Source organism: Tinamus guttatus, unplaced genomic scaffold (genome assembly GCF_059628265.1).
Source record: "Tinamus guttatus ecotype Peru unplaced genomic scaffold, ASM5962826v1 Tinamus_guttatus_pri_ptg000089l, whole genome shotgun sequence".
In the NCBI taxonomy this organism is placed as follows: Eukaryota; Metazoa; Chordata; class Aves; order Tinamiformes; family Tinamidae; genus Tinamus; species Tinamus guttatus.
This window is the reverse complement of record NW_028288623.1, coordinates 72432-85846: the sequence shown is the minus strand read 5'-3', so window position 1 is coordinate 85846 and position 13415 is coordinate 72432.

Below are 13415 nucleotides of genomic sequence, written 5' to 3'. Positions count from 1 at the left end.
ATGTATTAAAACACATACATATTTGCACAGAAGGTGTGCGCAAGAGATAACCAAAATACACTCCTGCATCACAGAGAAGAATTCTCAGGCTTCATAAGCCTTGATTAGATAGCAACGGTATCTTTAAGGAAGATGCCTTCCTACTTTATTCTGTTAAGTTTGTTATTATAAGATTAAAATATGATGGGTGATATGGCCAGGGTTAGATTAGAATATAGTGGGCGATATGGCCAGTGGTATTTATCTTGCTGCTCAAAAAGAGTTTTTAACTGTTTTAAATGTTTCTATTTCCATACCCTGTTGGTGGTTTTTAGTGATTTGGGGTTTTTTTTTCCCGTATGTCTGCTTTTTTCCCCTGTGAGTGTGGGTTTTCCTTTTTGGGGGTTAATAAACAAGAGGCTTTAAGCGTGTTTCCCCAGCCCCGCGTTCCAGAGCTTTGCAGGGCAGCGGGAAGTGCGTGTGGCCGGTGCTGCTGCTCCCTCTGTTGAGCAGAGCCGCGCAGCGTCGCGTGCTGCAGTCGCAGGGTGGGTTTCCTTCTGCGTTCTGCCGCGTTCAGCGCACTCGCAGCCCTGCCATGTGTTAGAGATGAGCACAGCTTCCCAAATGACCTTTCTGAAATGCTTTGTTTTCATATTGCAAAGGCAGTCCTTCCAGTACTTGATTTTTAAGGTCGCTTGCTATTTACCGTCACGACAGGTGCCTGGGCAGTGGGTCTGAAGCAGCTACCAGGGTGTTCCTTACAGTATCCCATCCAACAACAGGTTTTGTTTTCTGTTTTTGTGATTTTGCTCTGAGAAATCTTCAGCACTTCAGTGATGCTGTAAACAGAGAAACATGTTTCATCCCATTCTGTACGTGAGTAGGAAGTTTCTGATAAGGAACATAATTTTCCTTCTGGGCGCAAGTTTGGTGGTCTCTTTTTCTCATGTAAGCTGTGAAGTACAACAGTGGGTTCATCCTGTGTTCCGCGGTGCCTTCTCTTTCACATGCTTCCCGGATAAGGCTGTGGGTTGTTTTGCTTTGGAAGAGGCCCTAGGTTGTAACTTGCAGAACTTGAGTGTTGTTCATTGCACATCAGCCCAAATACCATCAACACAAACATTTGCTGTTCTCCCATTTGCTGAAGTGCTTACCCCTCTGTGGACCAAATGTGCTGTTACTGCCTCTCCTTATTTCTTGATTAGATTTCAGAACAACTTGATTTTACTGGCTGGCTCTACTTCATCTCTATTAGTTGTTTATTCTTGTTATCATAGTATTTTGGGGCCTAAGATGGGATACCACTGGATTGTGTGCATCTTCTAGGTGGATTTAGCTCTAAAGTGTTTCCAGGCTGAGAACCTAAGACACAACTTGGGGAAGCAGAAGCAGAGGTTGTCAGGAGAGAGGGGAATAAAAGGCTGAAGCTGCGATTGTTAGTGTTGTAGGCAAAGTCAGAGGGTACCAGCTTCCCGGCAGCGGCATCACATCTCGACGTCACCTGGGGAAGCTCGTCCTAAAAGGAGGTTTGAGTAATGTGTAGAGACTTGGTTTCTGGCTGATTGGCTTTGTTTTACCCTGAGCTACCTCATTTTTAGAGATAGAATGGGAAGAAAGTGTAAGAATTGCGATAGATGCTCAGTTTAGGCTGGCATGATGGGAAGACAGAGGTAAATACTTGTATCTGGCTCTTGGACATTCAAATACCTGATGGAAAAGAAAGCCAGCAACTCACAAAAACAAACGCAAAACTTATATTTGCCTTTACTGCGTAGGTCTCAGAATAAATGGTCAATGAGAAGGCAGAACATGTTTCCTGGCAGTTTCCGACCTATGGAAGAGCCGATTGTCCACCATCTGAACACTGGTGATATCGTCTGGGTCATTTTGGCTTTTAATGATAGATCTGTAAACACAGACTTTTTAAAACAGTCTAATGAATTCTTAAAGTGACCCTTACAGACAACCCTGAATGTTTTCCCACATTTGCAGTACTGATTTCTTAATATACCTGATCCTAATGCAGTCATTGTCATATCTGAATGCTAAAATGTGCAGATAGCCCAATGTAGCAAATACTAAGAAACCATAATGTACTTTAGTGTATAATGTACTGGCTTTATCAGGTTGGCTTGAAGTGGGCTACTGTTAGTTCTGTAGCTGGTAGGTCAGATGGATGCACAGATGGCAAAGGGGGGTTTAACACAAACTTGCAGGCAGAACATCAAAATTGTTTTTACTTTGCATTAATTTTAAAAATAGTCATGTTGGGTGAAAATTCCTCTCCATTATTCTTGAACAGATTATTCAGAAACATTTTTTTTCTAGGATCTTCTCCATGCTGGGATTTTATCTTCTAGAGTAGTTAGTGAGAACCCACATTATGTACAAAACATACTGACTACAGCCCCAGCGTGACACCAGGACAATGTAGTTGTATATTTGGGGGCTAGGAGTGATGGGCACCCTCTCCGGGTCCCACGTCGCCTGTTCCAGTCGAGCGTTTGCTCAAGAGCTGAGGCTGGGTAAGAGTCTGAGAAAGAAGCTCCATTGTGCTAGCCGTGTCCTGGTGTTTTCCCCTTTCGGGCTCCTAGCGCAGAGGTGATAGTGGAGCAGGAAGATGCGCTGGTGTTTTTCCAGACGTCATTGACAGCAGTGCTGCTAGTAGCAGATTTCGGAATCTGACTGCGTCAGTTCCCTGGAGACCCTTGTGTTTGATGACTTCTCACTGCTTTCAGAGCAGATCCAGCCTCTGATCACGGATGGGTGAAGCTCCAAGGCACGCTGACCCTCCTGAGGAGAGCTGGGCTGCTTCCCCGATTTCTGCTGGGATCTGTGGCTGTGGCCACTTCTCAGCTTAGGGGCAGGTTAATGTGATGTTTTCTCCCAGACCCCGTCTCTGCATCGTAAAATAAGTTGTTACTCTCAATTAATTAGCCAGATCGTCAGAGCAGAATTTTCTTCTGTCTTGCCTGCTTTAATGAGCAGCACTCGGGATGTCAAGATGGGTAGCGTTTGCCTCAGAATAGGCTACCTAATACCTCTTAGCCGATCTTTTGCACCGCAGTTCAAGCAGATGTTAGTGCATCAGTTTTGCCATTGCTCTGTTTTCAAGGTTATCTTGCAACCATAACATCTAGAAATCCTAGACTTTAAAGAACAAAGCAGAGGAGAAAAATAAAAAAAAATACCATACCAGGGCTTGGCAGCAGCAGCATCGAGCTTGACTAGGGTCTTTGCAGAGAGTGAAAGGCCCTCTTCAGTCTGGGTCTCTTTGGGGCATAAGTGAACTCTAAGTGGAGTGCACAGATTCACTTACGGTAATAGGCACCTTTGCCTCTCAGATCTGACTGTTTTGATTTAAATGGGAGGAGTGAAAAAAAAAAAAAGCCAGGAACATCTAGTAGTAAAAGTTCATATTTAGGGGACCATTTCTTCAGTTCGGGCACCGTTTTTGTAAACTCAAGGGAAGCAGCTCACTTTGGAAGAGCTCTTCACCGCACACGTAAACATTGCCGCAGTCAGTGAGAGGCATCTGTGGGGCGCTGCACAAGGCCGAGTCAGCAGAGCACTTTTGATCTAAATCGCAGGAGTTCTGCCCCGTAAAGAGTAGCGGGCAAGGCCCAGGCTCCGTACTCCATTGCCAGAGGAAAGACTAAGCGTGCTTGAGGAGGGAGCTCCTCCGCAAGCCTCGGGAAAACGCGGGCCTGCTCGCTGGGATCCTCGCAGCTTCCCGCCCTGCCCGTGCGAGGCCTGTTCGGTTGCTGTTCCTCACCGCAAACAGGGCAAGCTTTGAGAGAGGTTGTGTTTTTTGTTTGTTTTCCCCCCGAGGGAACAACCACCTCCGCACCAGCAGGCTGCACGGGCGCGCTGTGGAGCGTGGGGGCTCTGTGCACGCACCAATGTCAGTGTCGCGGAGCGCAGGCCGCAGGCGCCCCCGCCGCTGCGGAGGGCTCTGCTTTGGCAGCTCCTGCCCAGCACTGCCCCGCGCTGCTGAGAACGGCTCCCCTTCCTCGAGTTCAGGACAAGCTGAAAATACCTGAGAGGGTTTGTCTGCCTTCAAGTTGCGAGGTGCTTCTATAAGAGTGGAGAGGGCAACAGAGGTGGAAAAATCAGGGACATTACCAGTGCTTTTAACTATGTCTCTTCTGCGGCTTTGAAAGTCAAAAAATTTCTCAGCCAGAGAATGTATTTCCTCCTCCTTTTTGTAAACTGTTTCTTTCTTTTGCCTTATTAATTGTGGATCTGCTCCTGCTTCTATTTAAAGCCAGTTGCAAAAAATCAGTGACTTGACTTTCGTTGGTACAAAGTTATAAATCTGAAAAACTGGGTGAGTAGATTAGTTTTAAATCATGCCCCCATGTCCATTTTTTGAGATATGGGATAGTTCCTGCTCCTGTTGAAAAAAAATCTGTGGAGGATGTTAGGTACTTTGTAGGATCTCCAAACACTGCAGGACTGGAATTCATCTTATGACTTGTTCTGTATTTCAGTCTGTGTTTTGGGGACCTCTGTGTCTCCTCTCCTGTTAATAGTGTTCAGAAGTCTGTTGCGATGGGAGTAGCACCTGGAAGGTGTGTTTCGCCCCAAGACCCTGCAACGAAGCAGTTACACTGGCAGAAGGTCAGGTACCCCAGAGTTGAGTAAAATAACTGAGGCCACCAAGTTTACCTTGTTTGTGTGATGAAATGTTGTCAAATGAAGTGATTTATTGGAGCCTTCCTTTAACTTCTGTTCAGCAGTAAGCTTAGAGGAAAATAAGATTGCATTATTTTTAAAAAAAGCTTTATTTGTGACCCGGCTGTTGCCTCTGACCCTCCTGGGCTTAAATAGTTAAATTATATTAATGTCCAGTTTGTTTCACTGTAGGTAACACATCAACTGAATACTCTTGTGCATAATCTACTGTATCTTTCCTCTGTTCTGTGTCAATGTATTATGTGTATTTGGATTACAGTTCTTTTTTTTGTATTAAATTATTTTATGTTATAGAACAATATTTAAGTGAAGCAAAGAGCTAATGAAAGTTGTTGGCGTGTTGGGGTTTTTTCTCTTTGCTTTTTTTTGGATGTACTGTAAATTGTAAACCAAGGATGCCAAGCAGGCTTGGTTCAATGGCTAAAATTATTGTATTACAGTGTAATGCTGATCTAGGCCTTGTCTCAACACTAGAGCACACAGACTTGAATAAAACTGTTATAAAAGCAATTGGCTTTAGGTCTTGAGTACTTCGTTTTGTGCTTCAGATAAGTGTTAGTGGGCATTCAGAATGGCAGCTGCATGGCCTTGCTCTCAGGAACTCGTCGTTTTACCCAGTGCCACAAAAATACCCCTTTTCTTACCAACCGTCTCGGCTCTAGGTCCTCTGTAGGGTTTGGGCTGTCTGCTTGTGCTAAAACCCAGGCAGCTTGGTCCATACGCGTGGCTCCTGACACGCAGCACCTGTCTGCTAGTCCACTTCTGGCCTTTCTCTGAACAGGTTACTTAATTCTATATGTATTTTTTCCCTAAGGTTAATAATTCTGTTCTTTAGCTTAAGATTTCCCTGCTCTTTATTTACCCTCCCAACCAGAATGTGCATCTGAATGCCTGCACCTGAGGCTAATGAGGTAAAACACTTTGTGCCCGATGACACTTAGTTGATGTTGCTTAGCTTCCCTTTTGATGCTCCATCCTTATCCCCTGTCCCTTCACCAGCAAGGAACTTTTCAAGCAGCTTTTCATCTCTACAGTTAGTGTGAAGGTCAGAGCAGGGTAGCTTTGATTCTCAGGTAATGCTTTTGCTCCCTGGCTGCCACCAAGCCATCACGGAGCTTTCTCCCTTTTAGTGCATGTAGCTGCACAGGTGAGGGACTGTGTGCTATGAAATCCTGAGCTGTACTGTGGCCTTTGAGAAGGGATGTTTCTCACTGATTGTGATTAGTCATATATTCAGTTCCAGCTGGTGTAGAGATGCCTTTGGGAATAGACTGGAAGGAAAATGGAATACAAATTTAATTAAAAATGATAGCATGCAAAATGAAGTGCATTTTTCACTTTCTGTTTTTACAAATATGGATTTGCAAAAATAATTTAATGGATTATCTTAAACTGTCTCCCTCTCCCCAGATCCAGAGTTCCTCAAACTAAGTATCTCATTCCTACCTTATCCTGTGGTGTTTGGCAGAACGAGATTCTGTTCCAAAAGAATCAGATTCCCAAGCTGTGTCTGCCCTCCTGTCACAGCCATGAGCTTATAGTGATGCTCGAGCTGACCTCATCAGGAGCAAAAATCTCGATGCGTCCTGGCAGGTGAAACTGCTGCAGCCGCTGCAGAAAACGGCAGGAGCGCAAAGCAGCAGGTGAAGATAAAGCGGGAGGTTTTCCAGCCAGGGAGAACTGAACCACTTCCAGTGGAGAGGGAGGATCCTAAGTGGAAGCTGCGGAGGTTAAAAGAGGCCCAGAGTAAACTCACCAGCAGATGTTCTGGGCTGAGTAACGTGGGCTTTTTAATTTGGTTGATGTGTATGAAAAGCCTGGACAATACAAATGCTACAGTACAAATCTGCAGGATGAGCCAAGTTACAGGTTACTTTGATATATTTATCTCTGAGAATTTATAGGCCATATATCAGAACTATATTGGATCAGAACTGTATTGGATACTGTAAAAGTGTCTCTCTTGTGAGTTTTCCTTCTGGCTTCTCTTTGGGAAGAAATTCCCGTGTCTAAGAAACAGAGAGTGGTGGCTCTTTTATGCCTTGGGTCCAAACTGAACTACAGCTTTGTGTCAAGTGGAAACTAGAACCAGAACCTGAAATTTCACCTCCTTCTCAGGCTGCATCTCATGTTTCAGTGGCAACTAATTGATTTTTTTCCACAACCATGAGAATTTTGGGACAGGGCTTGGCTGATTCCTTTAGCGTTTGCAGTTTGTTCTCTCAGTTGTTTCTCACAATTTGAAAACCTCCTGTTCTGCACAGAACAGAGAAGTGTTGCACAGGAAAAGAAGTTCCAGTTTTACTGGGTAATCGCATAAAGAGAGAAGGATTTGTATTTGTTATATTTGTCTACAATCTTTACAGAAAGGAGTCTGTATATTCTGTGGGGCTTTCAAATAGATTTCAGCATGCTTTGTGCCTCTTAAAACTACTTAATCTGAAATCTTATTAAATAGCATGTGATTTAATTTCTGTTAAATCCTGATTAATTTAACAAAGCACAACTTGAAGTGGGGTGAAAATAGGTAAGATCAACTGATTGTTAGCAGAAAAACAAAGTAGAACAAGAGCATAATCGCGTTATTAGATATAACTAAGCTCATTTACTTTGGGCCTGCAGAATTTACTCTGAATTTTATTCCTTTCTACTGAAATCATGTTACAGCCTGTCAACCTAAATACTAAAATGCATTTGAATGTTCAAAGGAGCAGTGAGTGAACGTCATTAGCTGTTATAATTGCAGATGGTATTAAAATAGACAGCTCTGATAGATGCAGGTGTCTAAGCCCATCGTGTTCTCAGCCCGTGGCACCCTGAGCCGGTAGTTGGAGAACTGGTCATCGTACCAAGCAGCAGAGCTGCGATTCTGCAGCTGTCTGACGTTTGTGGTTTTGGTTCTTTCTCCAGTTTTGTCTGGCTCTCCAGCCTCTCTCTGGATCTGCAGTTTTTCCTACAGCGACTCCCATCTACAGGCTTGAAAGGCACTGATCAGAACAGATTGGATGCCAAGAAGTGGGGAAACTAGATGAAAAATCTGACAAAACCAGTGGCCAGTTTGATGCAGTCACATTAGTTTGTGAAGTCCTGAAGCTGGTCCCCAGCTCTGCTCTTCAGTGAGCTACATCACAAGAGCATGGAAGGAGCTCTGATACTGCACGTAGACTTGCACAGCAACATCAGATCCATCCTAAAAATGCTCACGACAACTGTATATAGTGACTGTTTTCCTGTGAACTCCAGCTGAAGGTGTTCATGTGGTATGGATGAAAAGAAACCTGCAACAAGGGAAGGAATTAATGTTTCTTGTGCTTTAGGATTGCTTCAGTGGGTAATTTCCAGGCATTTGATCCCATTATGCATCAAAACCGAAGTGGCCCTTGCTATAGCAGGGAGGGTGGGCATCAATATCATACTAACCTTATGCAGGCAGCCTCATTTGTTCTAAGCTATATGCTCTGGGACACAGCTCCTAAATTCTGGAACAAGACCTAATTTAGGAAGTAAAGTGCATTCAATGATATATAGAACTGGAATATATACTTAAAGATATAATACATATATAGCTGTACATATACATACATTTGTAGATACAGCTATTTTTGGAAGCAGCTCTTTCCTCCAAGATTCAGGAGATGCCTGGGACCGTGTTTCCTTTCCTATCCTCACAAGTGCTTCAGTTTGTGTCTCCTCCATGCATGTGCTAAGATTCTGCTTCCCTTTCCCCTTACAGCCTTGATGATGATGCTCATCAAATATCTTAGCCACGTGGGTGAGTGTTCCTGTCCTTGTTCTTGTCCTCCACCTAGGAGGGATTTGTATTCGTTTGCCACTTCCTTCTTTAGTAAGGCAGCAGTATGGGAGTGGAAATGAAAAAAAGCTTTTTTTTTTTTTTTTTAAGAGACAGAAAGGAAGCAGGAATATACAATGGGAAGTGTAAAACATGTGACATTTTCTCAGTTGAACGGAGAGCAGAGAAGGTTAATCAGCACGGTAAATCCATTTGTGAGTGTATTTTTACGTGAACGCTTAATAGACGTTCTGTAAAGGCAGCTCTAAACTAAGAACGCTATGAAAACACTGACTCCGTGTCCATGCTCTGGGTACTGTGGTGAGTGCAAGGATGTTTGTAGCAGGGCAAGGCTCCCTGTACAGAGAATGTGTCTTCTAATAGGCTTGTAAGGCCCCAGCTCTGCTCCAAGGTGTGCCTTTGATGTGCATCTCAGTGTTACAGAGTTATTTCTGCTCCAGGACTGCATTCACCAAGCACAGCTGAGCGCCCGGCCCTTGGCATCCAGGAACTGAGGAAGAGCTGCGGTGCCCCGTGAAACGTGGGAGGTGCAGGGGCAGGGTGAGAGGCTGGAAGCCCCTGCAGCAGGCGTGATGCTCAGGGTGCAAGTCTCGGTGGATCTGGTGTTGAGCAGAGGGTGATTGTACGCAGGCGTGAGGAGATGCTGGCTATGCCCATCATCACAACAGCTTGTGCACCACAGCTTACTAGGCTGTGTTACTCCTAAGGGGCTGCGTATCTGTGCCTGGCAGGCTGCAGGAGCTGCGTGACATCTGTCTCAGTCAAGCAACCTCAGTTACGGCAAGAAGCACCTGCAGAACAGACCAGGAGAAATCCTGGTCTCGGTGCAGCCCAGTCAGGTTTGTATGTTGGAAGGTGTCTGGATAGCCCTGCAGCGAGACTCTACCCTAAATCTTGTAGAGCCGGTAGGAGGATCTTCTAAGCTGCTGTGATTTCTAAAGGGGAAAAAGAAGCATCGCAGACATAGTATAGCTCACATCTTGATCAATTAATGCAACTAAGCTGTGAACTTTAAAACTGTTGTGTAGTGTAAAATTGCAAGTAATGTCTGGAGAACCAGGAATGTCCAGGACAAACGCGGCTGAGAGCCAGGCATGCCAATCAGCAGCATTCACATTAGCCTCTCTCTGTGGCTGAAACGCTAGGAAAGCATCATGTCAAAAGCCATAGACCTTGTCTGTTAGCCCTGCAACGAATGTAGCTGTTTTAGCTTCTTCTGGGTTTGCTTTAGTTTGCATGTATTGACTGCCTAGATCCGCTGTAGTAAAACAGGCTGAATCTGTCAGGCTTTAAAGCTGGTAGAGCGCTTGGTTTCCTCTTCCTCATGTGTTTCTTATGTCTCCTTACACTCCTTGCTTCACTCTTGAATTGTCATTAGAAAGTGGGATGTTTCTTAGGGTAGACCACAGTACACAATACCCCATATATTTATTAATTTACCCTGTTTATGGAAGTAAATATGATTCAGATTATAAGAGGCTCTCAATTTCTCTTCAGTTTTATTATCTAAAGTGACCTTTTAATACACTAAACTGCCTGAGAAAGCAGTTCAGTGTTTCTTTTGCTTAGTAGCTAAAGCAGAAACTGGTTTTGTAACCATATTCACTGTGTATCTTGAGAGATAGATAAGTCTGTTGGCATTGCTGAAGGTTTTGCAAGGTTCTCAAATCTCTCGTGTTTTCTTATATTCCCCTCTTTCCGGTTAAGACTATGAGTCCCTGAGTCACTCGCCAGCCGCCCGCTGCAGCGCGAGGAGGGCACGGCCTGCGCGCAGGAGCGAGCCTGGGCCTGCTGGCCGCGCGGGTGCCCGTACCGCGCAGGGGCCCTGCGAGCGGCCGCGAGCTGCTCCAAGGCCACCTCTGACCCGGGCCCCGTGTCCAGGCGCTCGTGGCCGCCGGCTCTCCCTGTGCCGGCGGGTGCGGAGCCGCGAGAGGGAGCCAGAAGGTAGGCGGGAGCGCGGGCCTGCACTGCTGGCCTCGCGTGCGCGCAGCAGGGCTCTCGCTGCAGAGCTCACAGGCCCTGCTTTGGCCTTGAGGAAGGGAATAGCTGTTCCTGTATTTCCAGGGAATTTGCCTGGCACCCAGTCCCAATACACGTAAGCCCACCCAGGACACGTCAGAGCTGTTGAACACAGGTAAGACAACAGCAAAGCAGAAAGACTTGTCCAAAGTGCTCAGGGAGCCTGAAACAGAGCCTGAATCCTTCTGTTTACGCTTTGCTCTCACTGCTCTTCTGCGATACATGTGCCCATTGCCGAAGTCGCGAGCAGGACAGCGCGTGAGATTGTCCTGAGCACCCCTGAATATATGGATTATGCATATATGTATATATAGTTTGTTTATTGGTGCTTGCCTACGTCTGTGAAGCACAGGTATTTGAATAGCGCTCTTAGCACGTGTGCTATGTGTTGTGCTTCTGGAGAACTATTGTTAGCGACTGAAAAGCAGAGCCAGTTTGACCCTGTAGCATCAGTGCTTCCTCTGTGCAGCTGGAGCTCCCGAGCCTGACCTGAATTCCAAGCAGGAAAGCAATAAACTGGGGAATTTCTGAGGTCAGCACCTGGGCCTGTGCAGGGGGCCTGGGCTGCCCAGCCACAGGTGAGTCAGAAATGTGCAAATTCTTCCCCATGTCAGGCTGTCACCAACCGCATATCCTTCAAGATCTCACTCATCAGGCAGGTACAGGTGTGTCTTCACATTTGGCTTTTAATACAGCTGACGATGGTGCCATTTACTTGTTTTGTGATAGGACTGGTCGAGGCTCCATTCTGCTCTGGCCTTGTGTCAGGCTAGAGCTGAGGTGTGGGCATTAAGCGCTGCTTTATAGTTAAAGGGACAGGTAACATACTTGAGGCGTATGATTCTTCTTCATCTATAGGTATAGGATTCTTCACCTACCTGTGTCAAAGGATGCATTAGTTTTATGTTCATGACATTTCAGACAAGATCTGCATTAGGGCAGCTCAAAGGCACTGTAGCATCTAGATAGCTGCCTCCTAGAAGCAAAATGCTCTGGCTAACGTGATGCCGCTGCAGCTGGGAACAGAGCTTAAAATAACACTGAGGCTCCAGCGCAGATCGGTAGCCTCTGGCAGCCGCTGCTGCGGATTGCCAGGAAGAAGCAGCTTGCACTCAAGAAACTGTAGGGGAGGGATGTTCTTACTGGTGCTGAAATACTGCTAATTGCTAAACACTTTGTGCCATAGCAGGCTTGCAAGTAGGTGATTTTATGTAAAGATGCAACCTGGGTGTAGAATTTGTGCTGCTGTTGCTGCTGTGAGGGTGGATGAGTCAGGTTCTGACGGTCTGTGTCCTGCTTAAGAACTTGAGAAGGACAAAATTTGCTGCAATGACTGTTTTATTTTTGGCCTGTCACGAATACAGGGTAGCACTGAAACGCAGATGTGGTGAACTTTCCTGGACATTAAGTGACAAAATGAAATAATCAGTTGTTATTGCACGGGCGTTAGACAGCATGGAAAAGAAGCCTTCTCCAGACAAGCCGTTGGTTTTAATTTGCTCCAGGACACGGGATAGCCAGAAACCCTTCTTAGGTGCCAAGCATCTTGTGGCTACGTGTTATGTAGAGCTGGCTTCAACACACCTCCCAGTCAGTCACAGGAGACACCAGCCCATTGGAGAACAGTTTTTAGATGTCTTGCACAACTGCAGGGTGTTTTACCGAGGCATCACAAATGGCATATTCCTCAGCTCTGCTCCCAGCTGTGCCACACAACTGCTTTGCAAGCCTTAGTTGAGCGAGTTAACCCGCGTGGGCTTCAGTTTTCCTCCCTGTGATACAGTGGGAGATCCTGCTCTCTCCTGGGCCATGTGTGATAGAGAGCCTTCTGTGGGAGCCTCTCTGGAACCCCTACTTCTGCTGGGAGGTTGGGTGGTGATGGTCAGTTTTGTTTATAACAGCTTGTTTGCTCTTCCTACTTCTGATTGCCTCACTCCTGGGCCAAACTGAAGTAAACTGCATGGGGCTGAAGGCTGCTTGTCATCAGGAGCCTGCACCAGCTCTGAACATGAATTCGGATCCGCGAATTCGAGATCCGGGCAGTTCTCCGGCTTTGGCCCTCACTGCAGCGGCCTCCGGTGAGGAAGCAGCTCTGTGAGGAAGTGACCGCAGGCTCTGGGAAGGGTCATGCGGCTGCCTGTGGGCAGGTGAGGGCTGGGAACAGCAGGGAAGCTCCAATGAGCCTCCGATGTCTGGCGCTGGTGAAGAGACTTGGTGACGGTTCCCTGTCAGTGTCCACATGCCTCTCTGGCAGCTGAACGGTAAAAGGGCCTCTATGTTTGGAAAGAAAAACACCCAGAGCTCCTGCAGGGGATCGGCTTTCCGAGCCGTGGTGGAGCTGGGCTCTGCAGAGGAAGAGATGATGCTCAAGGGGATCTTTGGGAGAGATCGGCTCTGCTCTGGCCCATGTCACCTGGGCAGGGTGGGGGAGCTGTGGCCACCACACGATGACATCCAGGCCATTGCTGCCCTCTCGTTATCCGGCAGACAGCTCGTGTGGAAACCATGTTTCACTGAGGGCTCGGGGCTTGAATTTTGCAGCTGGCAACTGGCAAGTTGTCTGCCTGCAGCTACGGCCTTCCCAGAGCTGCAAAACGGCAGCTTCCTCGGGTGCTGCTGGGCTCCAGCGCGGTCCCCGCTCCCCCGCGCAGAGGTAAGAGAGTCGTCAAGGGCGTCCGCGTGTCCCCGTGCGGCGCCGCGCGGCCCCCCGCGCTGCGGGCAGCTGCAGGAGCAGCGAGCCCGGCCCTGCGCGCGGCGCCGCTGCCTCTTGTTCCCGGCTCTGCCGGTCCTTCCCCTGATTCCCACTGGGCCTTCCCTCACGGAGCCGCGCTGGTGGCTTCCCATGGCCCTCATCTGCCATCGTGTGGTTTTCCAGTTTATTTAGCCATGTCTTTTTCTCCATTTGCTG